The following is a 27,711-nucleotide window of genomic DNA, read 5'->3' on the forward strand; positions in this document are numbered from 1 at the left end:
TTAGGAGCCACAAGAAGAGAAAGAGTTTGAAAGAACAGAAATCCCAGTTGAGAAAATGAAACAGCCTCTTGAACAAGTGGTGTTGGAAAAACTGGATATCCGATTGTAAAAGAATAAAACTGGACATTTATCTTACACCACATACAAAAATTAACTCAAAACAGATTAAGGATTTAAATGTAAGACCTATAACTGAAAGTCCTAGAAGAAAACACAGAGGAAAAGCTTCATGACATTGTTCTTTGCAATGATTTCATGAATATGGCACCAAAAGCACAGGCATTGAAAGCAAAAATAACTGTGGGACTACATCAGACTAAAAAGCTTCTGCCCAGCAAAGGAAACCATTAACAGAGTTAAAGACAACCTACTAAATAGGAGAAAATGTTTGCAAACCATATATCTGATAAAGAATTAATATCTAAAATGTAAAAGGAACTATTACAACTCAATAACAAAACAAAACCAAAAAAACAATTAAAAAATGGGCAAAGGACTTGAATAGATATTTCTCCAAAGAATACATATAAATGGCCAACACATATATGAAAATACACTCTACATCGCTAATCATCAGGGAAATGTAAATCCACAAGGCATCCTGAGAAATAACTAGGAAGAGTGGCTTTTCTTGAACCAAAAATAGTTGGAACCAAGGACAATGGGCCTGGGAGATGTCGTGGGTCTGGCGTGCCTTGATGAGGTCAGATGTATGACTGGTTCTCTGCCCTGAGGAGTGTTCCTCTCACCCCTCAATCTGGCCAAGAGGACCAAGGCACTTGGCCCTTCTCCCAAGTCAATGAAACCAGTCAGGGCAGTGGACCACCCCAAGGAATAAAGATAAGTTCACAGAAAATAATTATGAGACAAATTTCAAACAAGCGAGCAACCAATGGAGCAACTGCTAAGCAGTAGAACGAAACTATTTCAACATGAATAACATAAGTTTAAAATAAGGGAAATAACTATCCTTAGAGAGACAAGAGAGGATATTTGTAGCCTTTATCATCTGCAGCTAAACTCTAGATAATACCAATGTGTTAACCAGGAGTAGCTGAGTTAGGCCACCTGGAGGGAGATGAGTGCATCTTAGGGCTCTTGTATGGGAGGAGGAGGCACAGACTTTGCTCATCTTTAGACATATGTATGGGGAGAAAACTAAAAGTAAGTTTTCAACTATTTAAGGGTAACTACCAGAATAATAAAAGTAGGACATGTAATTTTTAAACCTGTGTAAGATAACTTTATATATAAAAATAAAAGTACACAAAGAGAAGATAAGAAACAAAAAAATTAAATGTGGTAAGTGGAAAACATAAACAAAGATGGCTAAAATAGTCTTACTGAAACCATAATTACAGTAAATATAAGTGGATTAAATATTCTACTCTGAAGCCGTGTAGATTGAATTTTGAAAAAGATTTATATTTATAAGCAATCTCAGTTTATTTTTACATAGACACATGACAGACTCGAAAACAAAAGAATATATAAAGGTTAAAAATAAAGGGATAGGGCTTCCCTGGTGGCGCAGTGGTTGAGAGTCCACCTGCCGATGCAGGGGACATGGATTCATGTCCTGGTCTGGGAAGGTTCCCACATGCCGTGGGGTGGCTGGGCCCATGAGCCATGGCCACTGAGCCTGTGTGTCCGGAGCCTGTGCTCTGCAGTGGGAGAGGCCACAACAGTGAGAGGCCCGCGTACTGCAAAAAAAAAAGAAAAAAAATAAAGGATACAAAGAATATACATCTGAGTTAAAAGGAAGCCAGGGTAGCAATTACAACATCAGACAACAGTAAAAGTTTTTAATGAAATAATACATCATGAAGGAAAGATAGGGATTTTGAATATAGAGTTAAGAAACTACTCTAAACTAATATTTGTTTCTACTTGATGTAAAGAATCAAGAAGATAAAAATCATGAACCTATTGAAACCTAATAATATGGCCTCAAAATATATAAGAACTGGTGGAGTCCCAGGGAGGAATAGATAACAATACAATTGGAGTCAGAGTTAACAACTCCTATTTTAACTTAATAGATTAATGTGATAAGGTAAGCCATATCAGAAATCCCTCATTACTAAATAAATAAAAAATAAAACAAAACAAACAACAGCAACAAAAACAGTTGAGCTAAACAACAAAAGCTGGTTCTTTGAAAGGATTTAATGTAAGCAAAGTGCTGGCAAAACTGATAAAGGAATAAAAAAGGATGTACAAATAGAAAACATGCAAAATGAACTGGGGGAATAATTTCTAAAAATGTGCTGGTGGGCAGTGGTAAAAATGTGAGGTCTCCTGCTCATCTGTGAGAAGTAAACACTGACAGCCATTGCTCTGAAGAACAAGCTGGCAGTGCTTGGAGAAATTGAGTACATAGGTATCATACACCTCAGCAATTCTACTCCTTTGTTTATATTCTGCCCAAACATCCAAGGAGACATGGGCACTGTAGCAAAGAATTGGAGGCAACCTAGGTGCTCAACAGTAGGGGAATGGATAAAAAGGGTGTGGCGTGCATGTAGGATGGGATGCAATGCAGAGACAGGAGAAGGAAGTGTAACCTTGCATGACAGCAGGAACAAATATTGCTGTGAAAATAGCAATGCATAGAGTAGGTTTATTGTATAAAAACCATGCAAATAAATCAACACACACACAACCAACAACAATATTATACATAGAGGAACACATGAAGATACATTTATGGGAAGTGGGTTAGAAAGATATTTAGAAAGTGATAGTGGTCCTCATGGTGGTGAGGTGGGGGGATCTGGGATTAGGTCAAAAAGGGGAAACATTTTGCTAAAAGTAGGCCAGTGTTGTCCCCATTCATGCTAATGCTCACGGATCAGGGCATGTGATCAACTCAGTTCTTTGCTCTTGAGGGCCACACTTCAAAAAAAAAAAAAAAAAAAAAAGAAAAGAAATGAAATGAACTCTTTCCCCCAAATATGGAACTGAGAATAAAACAATTTTATAGGCCAACCCCCACCTCCACCCCAATCAAAGTGTTTATTAGGTGATTTTCAGCACAGTGGAATAGTCATATGGAAATACATGAGGTCTTATTGCCACACTTAGGTTTAACCCTAACAGTGTAAGATAGGAGGAATGCCATCTCTCTGATTTGCCTTCTCTGTATATTGATTGATAAAATCCCAATACTAAGAGTTAACATTTGTACAGTGCTTTTCATTTTAAAAAGAAAAGTCAATAGATTAAGTCATTTGATCTCTGCAATAACTCTACAAGGAAGGTGAACTGGAATTACTGTTATGCCCATTTGATAGAGGCCATTGATTCTCAGGGGTTAAGGGATTTATCCAAACTCACACAGCTAACTTTAATCTGAAGCCCCCCTTTCTTCTTCCACATTGCCTCCCTATTATCCTAGCATGTTGTGGGTAACTAGCAGCCGTTTGATAAGCTTTTGAACTTATCTAAGATTCCAGACTTCAATTCTTTGCTGCAGTTGAACGAACTCTTATTTATGTATTATATTCTTCCCATACATCTTCAAATATTTGTGTACTTACCTCTAAAGAGTATTGTTTGGGTTTGTGAGTTGTATTCAAATGTGAATTGTCCAAGAGAAATCTTTGTGTGACTTTTTGCAAGTGTGCCTCCCTGAGTCTCACTTGTTTCATCTGCAAGATCAGGGGTTGAACTCTGTGAAAATGCCTCAGTCTATGCATCTATAAATGTAATCTTAAAGGTGTACTAAAATCAGCATCTTTCCTTATTTTGCAAAATTTTTCAGAATTCTCCAGTCACCCATTGCTTCTGTACTGTTATCACTTAAAGTAAAAACAGCATGTTTCAGTAAGAACTCAATACCTTGAAAAGAATCCTCAAATGGGATTGCAATTTTCTTACACAAACAAGTTGTCTTACACCTACCCTCCCTCTGTTCCTGGGGACCAACACACACAGCTATATAAGTGGCACTGAGGCTCTTTGTAAGAGTTTTCCTGGAGGTGGCACTACCATCCCTCAAGGAGCTGGGACATGGGCTTGTGGCACACAACCCCACCCTGAGCCCCACTGCTGACCCTGTGGGATGGTGCACACTTGCTGGTTTGGGACATGTGCCATTTCTTATTCTCAGTTTCATTGAAAATTCAGTTTGAAAATGAGGATGCAGCAAGTTTATAGGCCAATTCCCACCTCCTTCCCAATCAATGTGCCTATTTATTAGGTGATTTTTCAGCACAGTGGAATATTCATATGGAGATATGTAAGGTATGCTTTAAAAGGAAGCTAGCATTCCTGAAATAAACAACTTAAAAAAACAATCTGTAATAAATAAACTTAAAATTTTTCAAACCCAGAAGCGACTTACATCAGATTAGCATACATTTTTCTGTTTGAGCTAGAGGATATCACATCTGTCTATTAAACATGATTTAGCATTTGCATGGAATATCTTTTTCCATCCCCTCACTTTCAGTGTGTATGTTTCCCTAGGTCTGAAGTGGGTCTCCTGTAGACAGCATATATATGGGTCTTGTTTTTGTATCTATTCAGTGAGCCTGTGTCTTTTGGTTGGCGCATTTAATCCATTCACATTTAAGGTAATTATCGATATGTACGTTCCTATTATCCTTCGTAATTGTTATGGGTTTGTTTTTGTAGGTCATTTTCTTCTCTTATGTTTCCCACTTTGAGAAGTTCCTTTAGCATTTCTTGTAGAGTTGGTTTGGTGGTGCTGAATTCTCTTAGCTTTTGCTTGTCTGTAAAGCTTTTGACTTTTCCATTGAATCTGAATGAGATCCTTGCCAGGAAGAGTAATCTTGATTGTAGATTCTTCCCTTTCATCACTTTAAATATATCATGCCACTCTCTTCTGGCTTGTAGAGTTTCCGCTGAGAAATCAGCTGTTAATCTTATGGGTGTTCCCTTGTATGTTATTGTCTTTTTTCCCTTGTTGCTTTCAATAATTTTTCTTTGTCTTTAATTTTTGTCAATTTGCTTCCTATGTATCTCAGCTTGTTTCTCCTTGGATTTATCCTGCCTGGACTTGGGTGCCTATTTCCTTTCCCATGTTAGGGAAGTTTTCAACTATAATCTCTTCAAATATTTTCTTGGGTCCTTTCTCTCTCTCTTCTCCTTCTGGGACCTCTATAATGTGAATGTCATGTTGCAATTAATGCTGTTCTAGAGGTCTGTTAGGCTGTCTTCATTTCCTTTCATTCTTTTTTCTTTATTCTGTTCCGTGGCAGTGAGTTCCACCGTTCTGTCTTCCAGGTTATCCATTATTCTGCCTCAGTTATTCTGCTATTGATTCCTTCTAGTGTATTTTTCATTTCAGTTATTTTATTGTCCATCTCTGTTTGTTTGTTCTTTAATTCTTCTAGGTCTTTGTTAAACATTTCTTACATCTTCTCGATCTTTGCCTCCATTGTTTTTCTGAGGTCCTGGATCACCTTCACTATCATTATTCTGAATTCTTTTTCTGGAATGTTGCTTATCTCCACTTCATTTAGTTGTTTTTCTGGGGTTTTATCTTGTTCCTTCATCTGGTACATAGCCCTCTGCCTTTTCATCTTGTCTATCTTTCTGTGAATGTGCTATTTGTTCCACAGGCTGCAGGATTGTAGTTCTTCTTGCTTCTGCTGTCTGCCCTTGAATCAAGCTACTTATTTCAGGATTCATACAATGACTAACCAAGGATGTACATTTCTCTATGGAAAAAATCATCCTGAGCTGTTGAACTTGACTTTGATATAGGTATTCCGTTGGTCTGTGTTTTCCATTCTGGTCAACCCTTCATGATTTTCAGTTCTTCTCTGACATTGTACCCTATCCTCATTATCTGATATTTGGTATTTTATGCATAATTTAAGAAGTGATCTAATTAGATTGTCTTCTATAGTTGCGTTATGTTCATCTAAATGGAAATAAGGGCAAAAAGGAAAGTGGTGAATGAGATTATCATTACAATTTTACAAGTTCCTTGTTAATAATGAATATTTACTGTTAAGATTTCTGTTCTCCTGCTTCATTTGCTCACTTTGCTAAAATTCAGTACCTGTGTGGGTTATAAAGTGACTTCCCCATTTTCATTTGTAATGTAGATTTCAAAATTCTTTAATGTTCTCTCCTTTTATGTAACCATACGCTTTTGTGAATATTTTAGTAAGAGGTTCTTTTCCAAACTTATTTTTACAAAGACATGCTTTAACTTTCTCATGACTTTGGGTGGCAAAAGTCATCGATTGTGTGTAGAATTGCCAGTTTCTATGCATAGACTTAGAGATTTTAGCCTTATTTAAAAGTTCAATTTTAAATGTTAGGTGTTTTTCTCTACTTTTTATCCATGATTTCTTAACTAACTCCTATAGATGATTCTATTTCTGTGGTTGAATTCTTGAGCCTTCAGTGTGTCTATGATATTGTAAAAAATGTGCTGAATGAACTTCTGGCATTATTCTGATCACCAAGGCAAGGAAAGATTGTTTTAACAAATAACCTATACTGAGCTTCCTTTCACATTTGCCAAGGTTCTCAAGAATCCAACATCATTTTGAGGTATCCTTGTACCTCCCTTGTAGGTAATATTTTCCATATACACTCTTCCAGCTTTTAAGAAATGTATGTAGTTCAAGCCAATTTAAGGAAGTTCAAGGGAAGAATTTTAATGCCTGCTAGTGTGCACAAGACACAGTGATCCAAAGTGCCCTGTGAATTTCCAGCTTGTTTATCTCCTAAGGGTTGCAGCTTTCCTGTGGAGTTTCTGGGAGCAAATATCAAATGGGGAGGCTCTCCAAAGGATGCGAATCTCTTGAGTGCTCACCAAGGGGCACTGTGCTGTAAGGAACAGTGTTCAACGTGGAGCTGGCTCCCAGGGGCCAGCCCAGAGTCTGACAACATTTATTGAATTGAATTGATTTAAGCTTCTTATTAAAAAAAGAAAAGAACAGGATAAATGCTTTGGGATCCTATTAAATTAACTTCCTTTCCTCAGTTCACCGAGCAATCTTTCTTCCTATGTGTCAGTCCTGATACTCCAACAATGGTTTGAAAACAAAGGGTCCCTAAGGAGATCTCATCATCTTTAGTACTTTCCCTAGACTGTGCCAAAGAGAAAGTACCTCTCTCCACTCTTCCCAAACCTATTTCTTTAGGGTCACAGCCTTTTCATGGTTCAGTTCCTTTAGCTTTTACAAATACAGTCATGGAACCACCACCCCAATTTGTTTATCTATTCACCAGCTGAAGGCCATTTGGGTCATCTCCAGTTCTGGTGATTATGAGTTAAGCCACTATAAGCATTCATAAGCAGGTTTTGTTGCGAACTTCAGTTTTCATTTCCTTTGGGTAAATGCCTAGATGTGGGATTGTTGGGTCATATGGTAAGCACAACTTTATAAGAAACTGCCAAACTGTTTTCCAAAGTGGTTGTAACTTTCTGTGTTGCCACCAGCCATGTACAAGAGTTCTGGTTCTCCACATCCCTGCTAGCACTTGGTGTTATTAATTAAAATTTTTTGTTGCTGTTATAATTTTAATTCTTCTAATGAGTGTGTAGTGGTATCTAATTGTGGTTCTAATGTGCATTTCTCTAATGACTAATTATGTTGAACGTCTTTTCATGTGTTTATTTTCCGTTAACCTCTTCTTGGTAAAGTATCTGTTCAAATATTTTTCCCATTTTTAATGGGGTTGTTTTTGAGACTTCTTTATCAAATATGCAAGTTCTTTATCAAGTATGTTCTTTGAAAGTATTTTCTTCCAGTCAGCACTTTGCTTTTTAAATTTTCTTAAGAGTTTTTCAAGGAAAAGGAGTTTTTAAATAATTTTTATTAGAGTATAGTTGATTTACAATATTGTGTTAGTTTCTGCTGTACAGCAAAGTGAATCAGTTATACATATACATATACCTACTCTTTTTTTAGATTCTATTCCCATATATGTCATTATACAGTATTGAGTAGAGTTCCCTGTACAGTACAGTAGGTCCTTATTAGTTACCTATTTTATATATAGTAGTGTGTATATGTCAATCCCAATCTCCCAATTTATCCCTCCTGCCTCCCCTTTCCTCCTAGGTAATCAGAATTTTGTTTTCTACATTTTGATGAAGTCCATTTTATTGATTTTTTCTTTTATTGTTCATGTTTGTGATGTTATGAAATCTTTGCCTAAATCAAGCTCCTAAATATTTTCTCCTATGTTTCCTAGTAGAAATTTTATAGTTTTAGGTTTAAATTGTGAGTTAGTGTTTATAAATGGTGCAAGGCATGGGTCAGCTTTACTTATTTATTTGCACATGGAAGTCCAATTGTTCCAACACTATTTGTTAAGACTATTCTTTCCCTCATTAATGTACCTTTGCAACTTTGCTGGAAACCATTTGGTCATGTATGTGAGAGTCTTCCTCTGGACTCTGGTTTGTTCAACTGATCTGTGTCTATCCTAATCAATACCACATTATCTTGATTACTGTAGCTTTACAATAAATCTTGAAATCAGGCCATGGAGGGTCTTTAAACTTGATTTTTTCTTTTTCAAAATTTTTTTGACTATCCTACTTCCTTTGCCTTTCCATACAAATTTTACAATCAATTCATCAATTTCAACAAGAATTTCTGCTGGGATTTTGATTAGAATTGCGTTACATCTATAGATCATTTTGGGGAGAATTGACAATATTGAACTTTCTAGTCAATGAGTATGGTGTATCTTTCCATTTATTCAGGTTTTCTATGATTTGTTTCCCCAGCATTTTGTGGTTTTCAGCATAGAAATCTTGCACATTTTCCATTTAAATCTAAGTATTTCTTTTTTTTTTTTTCACTGCTGTGGTATATGGTAGGCTTTTAGGTAAATCAGCTTATTTTTTTCAATTTCTATTATTACCATTGTTTCTCAAATTCTTTTTCTTCACCCAAGTTTGACTTTCTGCTTTACTTTTCTGTTTACTTCTCTCTCTCTCACTCTCTTTCTACACTTAATTAGAATCATGTTGTACATATTTCATTTCACAAACTTTCCCCTTATATCTTTTATTTTAATGCTTAAACTCTTTGAAAGCATGCGACTTTAACTTATGCAGAACATTTAAGTTTTTAATTATTAGTAAAACCGGTGAACATCTTAGTGCATATGACTTTAGAAAAGAAAGAATATCTTTGTTTAAAATTTTGTTCCTTGTTGAGAAACTTTGGATGGAAAATCAATTAAAGGGTAAGTTTATCATTAATATAACCAGTAATAAATCTGCAGCAATATTAATAGTTCAAAAATGTTGAACCATATTAGAAGGTAAGTTGAAATTAGTGAAACATTCTGAAATAAACATTATCTGTATATGTGTACAGTTTTACTATTTCTAAATCCTTCTCTTGACCAGACTACAGGGTCACAGTGTTTCCTGTAGATTTTCCCATTTGATTTTTATACTTTGGGTATCGATGTTGCCGTGCACTGCTCCTTATATCACTGTACTTCATTCCATCTAACTCTTCTCCGTTTTTTAACATAATGGTATTTCATTTTTTGCCATTACAATCATTGCTCCAGCAAGCATCTTTGTGCATATTCTTATGCATGAGTGTGACAATTCCTGTTCAGTATGTATTTTTTTCATGCCCCATCGTTTGAAACTTTCTGCTTCATTTTATTGGGGTTGTCTTGTAAGCAGCATATGGCTATTTTTTTCAGCCGGTCTGAAAATCTGTCTTCCTGTGGGCAATTTCAATCCCATCACATGTTGTAGCAGATGCTGTAGCTGCCTCTCCCCACATCCCCACCTGAGTTCTGCTGAGCTGAGGGATGTCCCTGCAGTCTGTCACCTTCACCCCACATGTCACTGTGATCCCTCCTTTTTGCTTGGGGGCCTTTTCAGGTACTTTGGGAGCTACTCTCCCATAGGCTCAGTGTTGAAATTATGAGAAACAGAGCCACAGGGAGGCAACAGTGGTGGATGGGATGGGTGTGTCAGTGTCTCCCTGACATGGTAAGTGCTAGTTTACAGCAGTTTCAGAGGACAGAGCCCCAGACGTCCAAAGTGCCAGCCAGCACACCAGTGCAACTTTGTTTTTTTTACTTCCCATTCTCACGTGTGTTTGTGGGATCATCTCCCAAATAACCACCATGCCCAAGTCTTTGCCACAGGGGCTGCTTTGGGAGGCTCTACACTAAGTTTATCTCATTATGAATATTATCCCCTTATTTCTTCTGTTTACCTTGCTTTTTATATTCTTCCTCTGTTTCTGTCTTTTGTTGAATTGATCTAGTTTTCTTTGATTCCTGTTTTTCTTCTGGTTTGGGAATTTTAGATTACATTTCTATTGCTTCAATTGTTTCTTTAACTTTTTAATATATATATGGCAACATAAAACTTTCCAATAAAGTCTAAATTTATTATTTGTCCTCCTCAAAAAGAAAAGAACTTTGGTATGCTTTAACTTTCTCTCCTTCAACTTCCCTAATTATTTCTCCCATCATTTCCATTATTATTGTTGTCAATTTTTTATCATTCTGATATTATAAATGCTCAATAGTTAATTACATTAACAATGTATTTCATCAACGTCTCTGCTCATCATTGTTTCTTGAATACCATTAATTCACCCTAGGTTTATTTTTCTCCTTAGTAGTTTTAGACTATCATGTAGAAATAGTCTACAGGTTGTAGTAAATTCTCTTATTTTTACATTCTGAAAATGTCTTTACTTTCCTTTCACCTTAGAATGATAACTTCTCACCTGATATTACTTTCCCCTGAATTTCTGGAAGATATTATTGTCTGCTGACATCCATTGTCATCCATTGTCATTGATGAAATACTAGCTTTCAGACTAATTGCTGGTTTCTTTGTAGGTAATCAGTAATTTCAGTCTGGCAGCTTTTAAGATTTTCTTAATATCAAACATGGTTTACATGTTCACAGTGATGTGTGTAGAGATTCTCCATGTCTTTTTATATTTTAACTTATCTCTGTCTTCCATGTAATAGGTAAATTTCAAAAATATTTTCTAATTCTTTAGTTTTTAAAAATTTGTTGCTTAAGTGCTTATTCTTTTTATTGGGTGTTTTCTAATTCACAAGCTATTTTGCTTTGATTTCCAGGGACTCTTTTTCATTGCTATTACTCCATTTTTGTTTCAGAATGTCTATTTTTTTTCATGAAAGCTGTTTCTTACTTCAATCTATGAGTATTAAAAAAATCCTTATTTGAATGTCACCTTTCACATTTTTAAATTCTTTTTATTTCATCTGGGGTCATTTCATTTCATGGTGGTTGACTTTGTTGGGTATCATTCTTAGCATTCCTGTTTCTCAGTCTTAATTTGCAGGCTCGTCTTTATATTCACCGTTCCCTCTCCCTCTCCGCTCTCTTCACCTATCCTGGTTGTCATTTTGTTGTAGCCTCCACCTCCCTGAAGGTCACAGTGCAGAACCAAGTGTTGTCCTGCTGCTTTGGGTATTTGTGATGTAGTCATGAACAGCCTTGCGGTGCTAAGACTCAAGTTCTACTTGCCAGGCTGGGTCAGCTACTTCTTGTCTGTCTAGACAAGCAGCTCACATCATCCCTAGCACAATTTTGTGCTTGGATGAGGAAACCTGATCCAAGTCAGTTCAAACTGGGAGCTTGGCTTTGATCCCCAACTACCTACTGGACTCACCCTCCTGGGTACCTCCATCTGCCCCCAGAGCCTGAGAACAGCTGATGAAGATCAGCCTCAATCTCCCCATTGTGTTTCTTTTCCTTTTCTGATGACAAAGTTGTTTGTCCTACTTCTGTGCTCAGTTGTACCCTGATAACCTGCTTGGTGATGCGTTCTCTGTCATTCTTCCAGGTTTGGTGAGGTACAAATGTGATGTGATGTACAAACTTACCACACCAGCTGGGCCAGAAGTTCATTGTTTTCCCCTTCACAAACAGTTCAAATGTAACTGAGGCACTATGCTAATGGTCACACATTTCAAGTGAGATAAATCAAAATTAGCAAAAAATACAGCATCAAAGTATAATCCTAAATTCCCGGTTTTAGAATAACGTCTTCAAGACGGCTGATTTTTCACAATCACTAACAGGACGAGGGGAAGTCTATAGGGACTAATGCAGGTGCAGTAGTCTTAGAAATTCATGGGTCTGGCTTATTTGCCAAGACATCAAATGGTTTCAGGGGAATTTACACTCTGATTACTGTAAGACTTTAAAAGATAAATCTGTAACACTGCAGAGAAGAAGCAAAATTAATGGCTGGCCATCTGGCTTGGTTTTATTAACCTATTTGTTCCAACTGTGCTTGTTGGCTTCTGTAGATGGAGCAGACGAAGATGAACTAGCTAAAAGAAATTTTTAAAGAACCACTGAGATTTTTCTCCCTCCTTTCTTAAAAGAATTTGTGTAAGACAATAGCTTTGTGTAAGGTGTTTATTCACTTACCAGACATTGGCTGCATCTATCATGTACAAGGCACTGCTGACCACCAAGCAGGAAACACATGAGACAGGCACAGCCCTTGAGTCCAAGGGCCCTAGGGAGATTGATACTGTTGGGTGCTGGTCATGCTCCATGGTTGGTCGCTTTTTTGTTTCCAATTTCTTTTTCTTTTCTTTTCTTTTTTTTTTTTTTGCCGCACAGCACGGCAAGTGGGATCTTAGTTCCCTGACCAGAGATCGCACCCGTGCCCCCTGCAGTGGAAGCGCAGAGTCCTAACCACTGGACTGCCAGGGAAGTCCCTGTTTTCAGTTTCTTAACCAGGTGTTGGAAATTTTGTAAGAGCTAAACAAAAATCTTTCCCAGGCCGCGTGTAGGGTTTCCTTTTTATTTCCTCCCTCCCTCCCTCCCTCCCTCCCTCCCTCCCTTCCTTCCTTCCTTCCTTCCAGATACAAGATATATTCCTATTTAGAGTTCCTTCTGCAATGAAATAATTTAGGAAAGGGGCTGCCTATCTAAGTGCAGGGTCCCTCGGTCTAAGGAACCAGAAGGAAGTCATCATGACATGGTTCAGCATTTCCCATCCTGCACTCTGAGTTATATGACTACAAGATGCTCTTCAGGAAGAAGTAATCAATGAGTTCTAGAGATACGGAGAGAAAGAAGTGAAAGAAGGGGAAGAAGGAGAGAAAGAAAATGAACTACACTTGCCACTGTTCTCACATAATTTATAAATTCTTCCCTTAAACCGTTTTTTGAGATCTGATATTTGACTACAAAGGACGCCCATTAACACTTTCACCCCACCCTTAGCTTGAATTGCAGGCTTGGTGGCCAGCAGGTGGAGGGCAGGATGCATGGAGGGAGGTGGTCAGCAAGGTCTGATGAGCATTAAGGGCTCGGAGGGGGACATACAGTAAAAGTCGAGGGAACAGACTGCAGATAGTGGCTGGGGCCATGGGGCTGGGGTGTTGGGGGGAGCCCTGAATTTGCATTTGGAAGAACCAGATTAGAGTCTTACTTCTTTCACTTACCAGATGCTTGATGGGGCGAGTCACAACTGATTGGAGTCTGTTTCTTCACCTGTACGATGGATAGAGCTGTGTAACTTACAGTATTGTGTGTAGATTAAACCCTTCAGCTAAATGGAAGACCTTTTCAGAAAACAGAGACACTCAGCCACGTGGGTTTGGCCTCACAGAAGTGACAGTTGACATCCAGGCCACTGGAATTGGAAAAGTGATTCTGAAGGGTTTTTCATTTCTTTAGGAAATGAGTCGTTTGAGGTCTTTCTTTTAGTTGTTCTTTCTGCTTTTACTGTTGAGCTCACATTCATTGATGTGATTTATCTATTTTTTAAAATTAATTTTTATTGGAGTATAGTTGATTTACAATGTTGTGTTAGTTTCAGGTGTACAGCAAAATGAATCAGTTATACATATACATGTATCCACTCTTTTTTAGATTATTTTCCCATGTAGGTCATTACAGAGTATTGAGTAGAGCTCCCTGTGCTATACAGCAGGTTCTTATTAGTTATCTATTTTATATATAGTAGTATGTAGAGGTCAATTCTAATCTACCAATTTATCCCTCCCCCCCCTTTCCCCCTTGGTAACCATAAGTTTGTTTTTTACATCTGTGACTCCATTTCTGTTTTGTAAATAGGTTCATTTGTACCATTTTTTTTTAGATTCCACATATAATTGATATCATATGATAGTTGTCTTTCTCTGTCTGACTTACTTCACTTAGCATGACAATCTCTAGGTCCATCCATTTTGCTTCAAATGGCATAATTTCATTCCTTTTTATGGCTGAGTAATATTCCATTATATATATATACATACATACATACCATGTATTCTTTACTCATTCCTCTGTTGATGAACATTTAGGTTGCTTCCATGTACTGATGTGATTTAGAAGAAATATGGTGGCACTTACAGGCTCTATTTCTAGGAGACTGTGAGCCAGGTTTGGATTTTTCTCTGGAATTTTTCAGCTCTGTTTTTTTTCTCTTTCTTGCTCTTTCTAACACTTCTTTGAGAAAATGGGGAACATTGGAAGAAAGGTCAGACAAGGATAGAGAAAAGTCATTAATTCAACAAGTATTTAATTTGGCTTCTACTTTGTGTTAGGGATATAATAGTGCAGAAAACACAGTCTTCCAGGAAGACAGAATGGTGGGTAAAGGAGGAAACCAGTAAGTAAGCCAGGTGTTGCAGGCGGGGATACACGATATGGAGGATGTGGTAGCTGAGGATTTTCTTTTCCTCTACCATCTTCAGTGTTGTACTTTATTTCCAAAGAGCCATGAGTTTGTGTAATAATAATAGTGACCTCCGTCTATGTCATTCGTCATGTATGCCTAGCACTGAACATGCATTTCCTCCTTTACAACTCACCATAACCCTAAAAGGTAGGTACATCATTATCCCCATCATTAGACCGAAACATTTGCTCACTTACTCGAGGTCCTGCAGCTAGTGAGGTACTGAGCAAAAATGCAAATCCAAGCTTGTCCCCACATTGGTGTTCCACGCAGAGTTGAATTGCAAAAATGTGGGTTTTGGAGTGTCCCCAAATCAATGCACAGGGGGCTTGGTGGGTCTTCTGGGATGCTGCAATCCTGGTCAAGGTAGCTGCGTCTGCACTTGGGACTCTGATGGGCACACCCAGAGAGACTTGACTGTGAATTACATCAGGCTTCCTCCCTGGTCCTCACACTTAATGCTCCCTGTGGGCATATTCATCGTACAGTCATTTTTGCCAGTCATATTGGGTTAAGCCTGGTTACAAGGAACATTCTTGCTTCTGTACAATGACCACTGTTGTGTGTGTCTGTGTCCTCTCTGCTGGACAGTAGCTTTGGGGCACCTCTGAGGCTCAGACAGATGGTGGAAGCATTTTCAGTTTTTATTTTTGGCAGAGATCTCCATATTTATGTATAAGCTCTTGCCATGTGTATGTGTTTATTAAGTGTGCATCACCTGCTGGCCTCAAATAACCCCCTTCTTGATGGTAATGAGGCCACACTTTGTTTTCTCTGTGGATAAATGAGCTACCAAATTATCCAACATTTGCAGAGCTTGAGCTGACATGATGTTACCTCCCCCTCCCTTGTCTTTTCCAGAACAGAATCCAATTTGCCATTGACCCTGTTGATCTACTTTTGGAAATATCTATAGGACTGCTTTTTCCTAGAGAGCGAATTTCATGCTTTGTGGTATCTTTTTCTCAAACTTTTTAATGATGTTGATAAAAGTGATTAAATTCAATCCAGTGTAACAAGTACTTTCTGGGACCCTGCTGGGTGCTAGGCCCTGAGAATGGAGCATGTAGTCAGTAGGTGCTGGTCTGGGCTCCTCTGGGCAGCAGGTACATGGGGCCCTGCCTCTGTGCTTAGCTTCCTGCCCCCACCCCATCTCTAGTCACATTGTGGACAGATCTCATAACCTCACTGGCTTCCAGGTTTTCCCTCTGTAAAATTAGAGAGGGGACCATGGTGAACCATCTATAACATCTATAAAGTTCCAGGATTCTGAGTTTGTAAATCTTGTGTTGAATTATTTGTGAAATAGATAAAATCCACCCCATCCCACCCCTTAATCCAATAGGGCTATGTTGCTTTTGAATGTGTATAATGATTGAACAACTGTTTAGAACATGTTAAGGCAGAGTGAAATTTTGTCAAAAATATGCATGTGACAAAATTCAGGAATAAATATCACTTTTTATATGAATGAGCTCATCAATTTTCTTTTGTAGGTATTTCAACTATTGGTTCCATATGATATAAATGATCTGTCAGCCAGTTTCTATGGATTTACAGTTAATGTTTTTATTAGACATAGATATATTTAAGAGATGATTGTATTTAGGAGTTGATCATCTTAAGATTATATTAAACTCAGGTAGTTATGTTGCTCTCATTATCTGTTAATGAAGAAACTTCATTAACAGGAACAGACTCACAGACTTAGAGAATGAACTTATGGTTACCAGAGGGGAAGGTGGGGGGAAGGATAGACTGGGAGTTTGGGATTGACATGTGAACAGTGCTATATTTAAAATAGATAACCAACAAGGACCTACTGTATGTAGCACAGGGAACTCTGCTCAATACTCTGTAATAACCTGAATGGGAAAAGAATTTGAAAAAGAATAGATACATGTATATGTATAAACAAATCACTTTGCTGTACACCTGAAACTGACACAACATTGTTAACCAACTATATTCCAATATAAAATAAACATTAAAAAAAACAAAAAGCAACATTAGAAAAGGTGAAAAAAACACAAAAAACCAAAAACAAAAGAAAAGAAAGCTTCATTAATCTATTAGAAAGCACAGGCTTTTTCTTGGTACTAAATCTGAGGAAGAATTCACACTGTATTCAGAAATAATAAACATTTCATTTAAACATTTGAGTGAATCATGCTTTGAGAAAACTCAACATATGAAATAAAATACTATTGTAAGTGGGTTTAATAAGATATGAAAATCAGCATTTCCTTAAGATTTTTTAAAAATAAATTTATGTATTTATTTTTGGCTGTGTTGGGTCTTCATTGCTGCATGCGGGCTTTCTCTAGTTAGGGCCAGCAGGGGCTACTCTTCATTGAGGTTCGTGGACTTCTCATTGTGCTGGCCTCTCTTGTTGCAGAGCACAGGCTCTAGGCATGTGGGCTTCAGGAGTTGTGGCACGGGGGCTCAGTAGTTGTTGCACATGGGCTTAGCTGCTCCGCGGCATGTGGGGTCTTCCTGGACCAGGGCTTGAACCTGTGTCCCTTGCATTGGCGGGCAGATTCTTAACCACTGCGCCACCAGGGAAGTCCCTTCCTTAATATTTTAAATGGGCTTCTCCTAAAATATTTAAAGTTCATTTTGATTTTTTAAAATCTTTTTTTTTAAATTTCTAATTTGAGATTTTTAAAGATTTACCCCTATCTTTTTTGAGGCATAATTGATAAATAATAGTTGTGTATATCTTATCATGTTAAATGTCACAGAAAAGATATGCATTTTGTGACAAAAAGTAGATCTTACATTCTGTAAATTTTTGCTACGTCAAGCTAGCCTTCTGCTTTCTGAATTCAGATTAGAAAAGTTTCACAGAGAGCATCTCCATTCGTCCACAAATCTCATGGGTTTGTTATATGAGGCCAACTCCAATTTATACAGACCTTTTATTTCCTCAGTGCAGTGAGGCTATTGCTGGCCTTGTGTTAGTTTTCTCAAGCTTCCCTAGCATAAATGTGATCTGGAAGAACTCATCCCAGACCCACTGGATCAGAATCTCCAGGGAAGGATACAGGAAGCTGAACATATGACGAGAGACCTAGTGATGCTGATCACCCCCCAAACTTCAGAAACATGGTTTTAGGATACTTCTTATAGACTGACATAGGCATGGCAAGTTGGACTACCTGGCTTAGATCCAACTGTAGATGAGTCAGTTTAACTTTATGTTTACCCAAATGGGGGGGGATAATAAAATCAGTTAGGACAGCTGAGAGCAAACGGAATCCAGGTATTTCAAATGACTCCTTCCTTCTAACCCTGCCTTGAAAACTTGGAACCCCTGCCTGATGGGTAGAAGACAAAATACACAGCAATGATACAAATCGAGGCACTGGTGCTGGACACCAACAAAGAACATCTCCAGACACCATGGAAAGTATGCTACATATAAGTATCTAATCCTCTCAAGAACTTTATTTACTCAAGGAAACTGAGTCTGTGGTAGTCTAACTAACTTGTGCATAAACATATACCTGGTAGAGGGGAAAGGTGGGATGAGAACCCTTCTCAGGTTAGCATCAATTTCCACTAGGTCTTGTTGCCTCTGACACTATGATAAAAATGCTCCTAATAATACGTTATGTTAACAGGTGCTTTATAATCTGCAGGGGACTTTCATAAATATAACCTCACTGCATATCTAGCAAGACATCTCTTCTCCATTCCACAAGGAAGCCATGGCCATTTCAGTGTTCTCATGTTTTTGAAGGCTGTTATCTTCTCCTAGAATCCCCCTGTCTTTATTTACCCAAATTCTATTCATCCTCAGGTCCTGCTCAAATCCCACCTCCTTCACGGCAGCTTTCCTTACCTAGTCCTACGGCTGACCTCTGAATCAGTATAGCATCACTGACAAGTTATCTGCAGTTTAACACATGATTTTACTGCAGTTTAACACATGTATTTTGCTCGGATGGTTTTAATCCGTTTTCCTCATTCATTCATTTCATCTGATTGTGATCCTTTCAGTGTTCCCAGTAATACTGTGAGTTATTTAAGAACGGCCCTCATTTTCATGATGTCTGTGTCCTTCACAGCACCTGGAACAGGGCTGAACATGTTCTTATTTTTCTCAGTAAATGGATGGCCACCAGTGCCATTAAGCCAAAACAGAGCAACACAACTTTCATGCTGGGAACGATTCCCACATTCCCTTGGTCCTTGGAGCTGCTGGAACCCCAGGCCTGCCAGCTCCTGCTTTAGAGGACCCAATATTTATGCTAATGGGATGGGAAAATATAATTTTCTATGGGTGCCATGAAATTTAAAAAATTAAAAATGTTGAGAAGCACCATGATGGCCAGATGACCAAATGTATCCCTGGCCTTTACTCAGATAGGCCATCAGTATATATAGAAAGTCTGACAGACGATAAATATATTTTAGGAGGATGATATATATATTTTAAAGAACCATGTCTCTTGTGAAGTTCAAACTCATACATGGTTGTGTTTAAGAGGTTGATATGAATAGCAAAACTAGAGCATTCCATAATGTCAGACTGGCCTTAGAAATGCCTGATGGATACATTTTCCATTAACGTAGAATTGATTTCTAAGATAACTTTGTAGAGATACCACTGTCTAAGCATAATGTCAACATTGACTATGAACTTACAAGGGGAATGTCTCATTATATTATAATGTTATGTAAATATTTAGAAAGGAAAGGAAACGTTCAACAGTGAGTGATATTAGGCATTGGCAGTTTTCATATTAAATATGTGATAAGTCTCAAACTCACATGTGTCAAGCTATTTTGACTGTGTGAGTTTATGGACATAAGACTGAGATCAGTACTAAGTAGACGGAATGAGGAACATAGAGAATGGGGCAACTTTGTGAGAGCAGACAAGTCCCAGAGCAGTGCCTAAAAGACCATGATTAAAGTGGACTTGGGGGCTGTATGCCAGGACCAGAGAAAGGAATTTGCTGGTCTCAGGGCACCACTACTAAGGGCTGGGTCAGGCCAATGGCCCAAACAACAGGCTGGAAGTCCTGTTCAGATTCACCCAACATGTGCGCTCAGTACTAGGTTAACTCTTTGCAGCAACTCTGGGAGGTGCATATCAGCCCAGTCTAAATTTTCTTAGGAGAAGTAGAGTCAGGATTGTCTCTAGGATTCTAGGAACCAATATTGGTAGTCTCACTGCAGAATAAACTAAATCTGAATAATCTGCCCAGTCAAAGCATTCCTATAGGTACGAACACCTGATCATGGGCACCCGTCACTCCTGAGATGGGACGAAGAAGAACTAACACTCATGCCTCCATCTTTGTCATTGATGATGTCTTTCCAAAAGTCCCTTTCTCATATTTGGACCACGTGTGGGTTCACCCAAAGTCCAATATTTAAAGTGTAGGCATCAAAAGTTTCCAGGATAAATTCTGAACTGATTTAATACCTAATAATTTATGCAGGTCCCAATTTCTCACACTTTTTCACCACATACACTGGAGATCCCAGGGGAGGTAGAAGGATGGATGATGCCTTTTGAAGCTCCTCTTAGAAGCCACCCCTTGAAGACTGAGTACAGGAAACTATTAAGCTGCTGGAAAGTACTCATGAAACCCAGTGGGGATTGTGAAGGAGAGGGGCACAGTCTTAGAAGGAATTGAGTTGCCAGCAAGGATGCTGGTCCCAGTCCCTCTACAAAAACAGGGACTGTCTGGGCTTGGTAGGAATTCATTTACATGGACAAATTGGTGTTTCCAAGGTATTAAAGGATCCTGAATCTATTGTCATTTATGCCAAATGATTATCCTTAAGGAAGTAATAGGCAGTCATACCTGGATGTTCTACAGCAAGTACATTGTAGAGAGTACAGATAACAACAAACTCTTTGTTGCTCTTCTCTCACCTCTGGTATTTCTACCTTCAAGGAATTTATACTCAAGTCATATCTTGTCCTTGTTTTGATAACAAAACAACATCTCCAAAAAATGCATCTTGTTTGAAGTTAAGAATTTTAAACTCCAGAAATAAGCTGGTTTGCATTTCTCAAAGACAGAGAGCAAATTAGATTACAAAATGTCTTTCCCTAACAGATGTCCTTTGGTTAGTTCGGTAAATCTGATACCCAGGATTATACTCTTTTTAACACTAAACTATTTTTTCTCAGATTATCATCTGTGTAGTTGTGTCTTCAGTGGTGGCAACTGGATCCCCAGAGCTCAGATTGGTACTATCTGGAATACTGCTTAATGGATGCGGCTTGTTGATGATGTTTAGGAAAACTATTCAGAGGTATTATTTCTTTGTCCCAGAATGTGTATATGAGCAGCACGACTGAATCTCCAGGGAATCCTGTGGAATCTTAAAATTTTGGGAGGGTGGGAGGGAGATGCAAGAGGGAAGGGATATGGGGATATATGTGATATATGAAAGAGACATTGAACTTAGAGAAAATCAGAATGAAAACTCCAAGTACTTTGAAACGCTAGGAGACAATTTAAAAATCTCCATAGCATTGAGCAAGCAGTTTTAGCATTATAGGAAACAAGCAGTGTGTTATCAGCCCTTTTCCACATAGGAGATTAGAACAAAGTTCATAACCCTGTAAGTTCTTTGTAACAAAATTGCAATGTTTAGAGATGAAAATAACTGTCTACCATGGAAAGAAATTTTTAGGCACATACTGTGATTGAAATGAAAGTCGACAAAACTATCTCAGTAATGTGGTCTCAGCAAAAACTGGGCTGCAGCCCTGGAAATCCTGTGAGTCCTCTGCCAGTTGACCATCGATAGCTTTGCCCATTGGGGTAAAGACTGGAGACAGGAGGAGGAAGTCAAGACTGGATGTTTCCTGTTGGTTTCCTTCCTGTGACCTTTAACCCACCAAATACCTTTACCCTGGCAGTGACAGCTACTTCCTGTAGAAAGAGTGGGATCCAGTTTGTGGGCTTCTTTCAACACTTGATAATGTGTCTTATTGCACCCTTTGCAGACACGGCACCAGCCAGACCCCTCCTTAGATGTCTGCATCCCAGGCCAGTGGAACCCCTTCTCTGAGCCCAGAGACACCCTCCTCTGAGGTCTGAGTTTCAGCTCTGCATAGCTCGTCCTCCAAGCTCCCAAGTTCTAATAAATCCAATTTTTCCCTTGGCCTTCATTGTTCTAGCTGCTTCCTTCAGTTTGTACCTACATCAAACTTTAGTGGTCTCTTTTACCCTTTTTAGCTACTTAGTTAACAGTTCTTTATACCTAGATAATGATATTTTTTTAATATTAAATTCTCAGTTACATTAATTGGTATGCTACCTGGGTTGTAACTAATTTGGATAATATCATTAATAACTCTAAGTAAAATTCCTTTATCTTCATGTTTCATAGATGATACAAATTTAATCTAGTAAAAATGGTTTTATGGTGCTGAAATCATATTCTCAATCTGCTACAAAAGGATTTGAATATTGGCTGTCAATCTCCAAAGCTATTGGTGAAGAGTGGATATATCAACCAAAACTCAAGGTGACAAGTGACAGAAAATCTAACCTAAACAGAAAGGGGAAGACACTGGCTCATTGATTGAAGAATTCAGGGGTAAATCCTGACTTCAAGCATGGATGGACCAAGGGGTTCAATCAGAGTATCTTTTTTTTTTTTTTAACATCTTTATTGGAGTATAACTGCTTTACAACGTTATGTTACTTTCTGCTGTATAACAAAGTGAGTCAGCTATACATATACATATATCCCCATATCCCCTCCCTCTTGCATCTCCCTCCTACCCTCCCTATCCCACCCCTCTAGTTGGTCACACAACAACGAGCTAACCTCCCTGTGCTATGTGGTTGCTTCCCACTAGCTATCTACTTTACATTTGGGAGTGTATATATATCCATGCCACTCTCCCACTTCATCCCAGCTTACACTTCTCCCTCTCCGTGTCCTCAAGTCTATTCTCTACATCTGCATCTCTATTTCTGTCCTGCCCCTAGGTTCATCAGAACCATTTTTTTTAAAGATTCCCTATATATGTGTTAGCGTATGGTATTTGTTTTTCCCTTTCTGACTTACCTCACTCTGTATGACAGACTCTAGGTCCACCCACCTCACTACAAATAACTCAATTTCGTTTCCTTTTATGGCTGAGTAATATTCCATTGTATATATGTGCCACATCTTCTTTATCCATTCATCTGCTGATGGAAACTTAGCTTGCTTCCATGTCCTGGCTATTGTAAATAGTGCTGCATCCCTGGTGGCGCAGTGGTTGAGAGTCTGCCTGCTGATGCAGGGGACATGGGTTCGTGCCCTGGTCTGGGAAGATCCTACATGCTGCGGAGCAGCTGGGCCCGTGAGCCATGGCTACTGAGCCTGTGCGTCTGGAGCCTGTGCTGCACAAAGGGAGAGGCCACAACATTGAGAGGCCTGCGTACCGCAAAAAAAAAAAAAAAAGAAAGAAATCTGGAGTAGCAGTACTCATATCAGATAAAATAGACTTTAAAATAAAGAAGGTTACAAGAGACCAGGAAGGAAACTACATAAGGATCAAGGGATAACTCCAAGAAGAGGTAACAATTATAAATATATATGCACCCAACATAGGAGCACCTCAATACATAAGGCAACTGTTAACAGCTCTAAAAGAGGAAATCGACAGTGACACAATAATAGTGGGGGACTTTAACACCTCACTTACACCAATGGACAAATCATCCAAACAGAAAATTAATAAGGAAACAGAAGCTTTAAAAGACACAATAGACCAGATAGATTTAATTGATATTTATAGAACATCCATCCAAAAACAGCAGATTACACTTTCTTTTCAACTGCGCACAGAACATTCTCCTGGATAGATCATATCTTGGGTCACAAATCAAGCCTCAGTAAATTTAAGAAAATTGAAATCATATCAAACATCTCTTCTGACCACATAGGAGGTTAAAATTCAATTAAGGGAAGAAAATGTAAAAAACACAAACACATGCAGGCTAAACAATACGTTACGAAATAACCAAGAGATCACTGAATAAATCAAAGGGGAAATCAAAAAATGCCTAGAGACAAATTACAATGAAAACATGACCATCCAAAACCTACGGGATGCAGCAAATGCAGTTCTAAGAGGAAAGTTTATAGCAATACAAGCCTACCTCAAGAAACAAGAAAAATCTCAAATAAACAATCTAACCTTACACCTAAAGGAACTAGAGAAAGAAGAACAAACAAAACCCAAAGTTAGTAGAAGGAAAGGAATCATAAAGATAAGAGCAGAAATAAATGAAATAGAAACAAAGAAAACAATAGCAAAGATCAATGAAACTAAAAGCTGTTCTTTGAGAAGATATTATTGATAAACCATTAGCCAGACTCATCAAGAAAAAGAGGAAGAGGACTGAAATCAATAAAATTAGAAATGAAAAAGAAGTTACAACAGACACTTCAGAAATACAAACCATCCTAAGAGACTACTACAAGCAATTCTATGCCAATAAAATGGGCAACCTGGAAGAAATGGACAAATTCTTAGAAAGGTATAACCTTCCAAGACTGAACCAGGAAGAAATAGAAAGCATGAACAGACCAATCACAAGCACTGAAATTGAAATTGTGATTAAAAATCTTCCAACAAACAAAAATCCAGGACCAGATGGCTTCACAGAAGAATTATCCCAAACTTTTATAGAAGAGCTAACACCTATCCTTCTCAAACCCTTCCAAAATATAGCAGAGGGAGGAACACTCCCAAACTCATTCTACGAGGCCAACATCACCCTGATACCAAAACCAGACAAAGATGTCACAAAGAAAGAAAACTACAGGCCAATATCACTGATGAACTTAGATGCAAAAATCCTCAACAAAATACTAGCAAACAGAATCCAACAGCACACTAAAAGGATCATACACCATGATCAAGTGGGGTTTATCCCAGGAATGCAAGGATTCTTCAATATATGCATATCAATCAATGTGATACACCATATTAACAAACTGAAGAATTAAAACCATATGATCATCTCAATAGAGGCAGCAAGAGCTTTTGACAAAATTCAACACACACTTACGATAAAAACTCTCCAGAAAGTGGGCATAGAGGGAGCCTACCTCAACATAATAAAGACCATAAATGACAAACCCACAGCAAACATTCTCAATGGTGAAAAACTGAAAGCATTTCCTCAAAGATCAGGAACAACACAAGGATGTCCACTCTCACCACTATTATTCAACATAGTTTTGGAAGTCCTAGCCACAGCAATCAGTGAAGAAAAAGGAATAATAGGAATCCAAATTGGAAAAGAAGAAGTAAAACTGTCACTGTTTGCAGATGACATGATACTATACATAGAGAATCCTAAAGATGTCACCAGAAAACTACTAGAGCTAATCAATGAATTTGGTAAAGTTGCATGATACAAAATTAATGCACAGAAATCTTTTGCATTCCTATACATTAGTGATGAAAAATCTGAAAGAGAAATTAAGTAAACACTCCCATTTACCATTGCAACACAAAGAATAAAATACCTAGAAATAAACTTACCTAGGGAGACAAAAGACCTGCATGCAGAAAACTATAAGACACTGGTGAAATAAATTAAAGATGATACCAACAGATGGAGAGATATACCATGGTCTTGGATTGGAAGAATCAATATTGTGAAAATGACTATACTACCCAACGGAGCTGGAGGAATCAGACTCCATGACTTCAGACTATACTATAAAGCTACAGTAATCAAGACAGTATGGTACTGGCGTACGTGACTCTTTTTGAATTATGGTTTTCTCCGGGTATATGCTCAGTACTGGGATTGCTGGGTGGTAGGGTAGTTCTATTTTTAATTTTTTAAGGAGCTGCCATACTGTTCTCCATAGTGGATGTATCAATTAACATTCCTACTAACAGTGCAAGAGGTTTCCCTTTTCTCCAAACCCTCTCCAGCATTTAATGTTTGTAGATTTTTGATGATGGCCATCCTGACCGGTGTGAGGTAATACCTCATTGTACCTTTGATTTTCATTTCTCTAATGATTAGTGATGTTGAGCATCCTTTCATGTGTTGGTTGGCAATCGGTATATCTTCTTTGGAGAAGTGTCTATTTAGGTCTTCTGCCCATTTTTGAATTGGGTTGTGTGGGGTTTTTTTTGATATTGAGCTACTTGTATATTTTGGAGATTAATCCTTTGTCAGTTGCTTTGTTTGCAAATGTTTTCTCCCATTCTGAGGGTTGTCTTTTCGCCTTGTTTATGATTTCCTTTGCTGTGCAAAAGCTATTAAGTTTTATTAGGTCCCATTTTTTAATTTTTGTTTTTATTTCCATTTCTCTAGGAGGTGGTTCAAAAAGGATCTTGCTGTGATTTATGTCATAGAGTGTTCTGCCTATGTTTTCTTCTAAGAGTTTGATAGTGTCTGGCCTTACATTTAGGTCTTTAATCCAATTTGAGTTTATTTTTGTGTATGGTGTTAGGGAGTGTTCTAATTTCATTATTTACATGTAGCTGTTCAGTTTTCCCAGCACCACTTATTGAAGAGGCTGTTTTCTCTCCATTGTATATTCTTGCCTCCTTTTTCAAAAATAAGTTGACCATATGTGTGTGGGTTTATCTCTGGGCTTTCTTTCCTGTTCCATTGATCTATGTTTCTGTTTTTGTGCCAATACAATACTGTCTTGATTACTGTAGCTTTGTAGTATAGTCTGAAGTCAGGGAACCTGATTCCTCCGGCTCTGATTTTCGTTTTCAAGATTGCTTTGGCTATTTGGGGTCTTTTGTGTTTCCATAGAAATTGTGAAATTTTTTGTTCTAGTTCTGTGAAAAATGCCATTGGTAATTTGATAGGGATTGCACTGAATCTGTAGATTGCTTTGGGTAGTATAGTCATTTTCACAATGTTGATTCTTCCAATCCAAGAGCATGGTATATCTCTCCATCTGTTGGTATCATCTTTAATTTCTTTTATCAGTGTCTTAAAGTTTTCTGCATACAGGTCTTTGTCTCCTTAGGTAGGTTTATTCCTAAGTATTTTATTCTTTTTGTTACAATGGTAAATGGGAGTGTTTCCTTAATTTCTCTTTCAGATTTTTCATCATTAGTGTATAGGAATGCAAGAGATTTCTGTGGATTAATTTTGTAACCTTCTGCTTTACCAAATTCATTGATTAGCTCTAATAGTTTTCTGGTAGCATCTTTAGGATTCTCTATGTAGAGTATTATGTCATCTGCAAACAATGACAGTTTTACTTCTTCTTTTCCAATTTGGATTCCTTTTATTTCTTTTTCTTCTCTGATTGCCATGGCTAAAACTTCCAAAACTATGCTGAATAAAAGTGTTGAGAGTGGGCAACCTTGTCTTGTTCCTAATCTTAGCAGAAATGCTCTCAGTTTTTCACCATTGAGAACTATGTTGTCTGTGGGTTTGTTATATATGGCCTTTATTATGTTGAGATAAGTTCCCTCTATGCCTACTTTCTGGAGGGTTTTTTTCATAAATGGGTGTTGAATTTTGTCGAAAGCTTTTCCTGAATCTATTGAGATGATCATATGGTTTTTATACTTCACTTTGTTATTATGGTGTGTCACGTTGATTGATTTGCATATATTGAAGAATGCTTGCATTCCTGGGATAAACCCCACTTGATCATGGTGTATGATCCTTTTAATGTGCTGTTGGATTCTGTTTGCTAGTATTTTGTTGAGGATTTTTGCATCAATGTTCACCAGTGATATTGGCCTGTAGTTTTCTTTTTTTGTGAAGTCTTTGTTGGTTCTGGTATCAGGGTGAAGGTGGCCTCGTAGAATGAGTTTGGGAGTGTTCCTCCCTCTGCTATATTTTGGAAGAGTTTGAGAAGGATAGTTGTTAGCTCTTATCTAAATGTTTGATAGAAATTGCATATGAAGTCATCTGGTCCTGGGCTTTTGTGTGTTGGAAGATTTTTAATCACAATTTCAATTTCAGTGCTTGTGATTGGTTTGTTTATATTTTCTATTTCTTCCTAGTTCAGTCTCAGAAGAGTGTGATTTTCTAAGAATTTGTCCATTTCTTCC

Source organism: Delphinapterus leucas, chromosome 3 (assembly GCF_059928025.1).
Source record: "Delphinapterus leucas isolate spDelLeu-1000000601 "Yukka" chromosome 3, BTC_Dleu_Yukka2, whole genome shotgun sequence".
Classification (NCBI taxonomy): domain Eukaryota; kingdom Metazoa; phylum Chordata; class Mammalia; order Artiodactyla; family Monodontidae; genus Delphinapterus; species Delphinapterus leucas.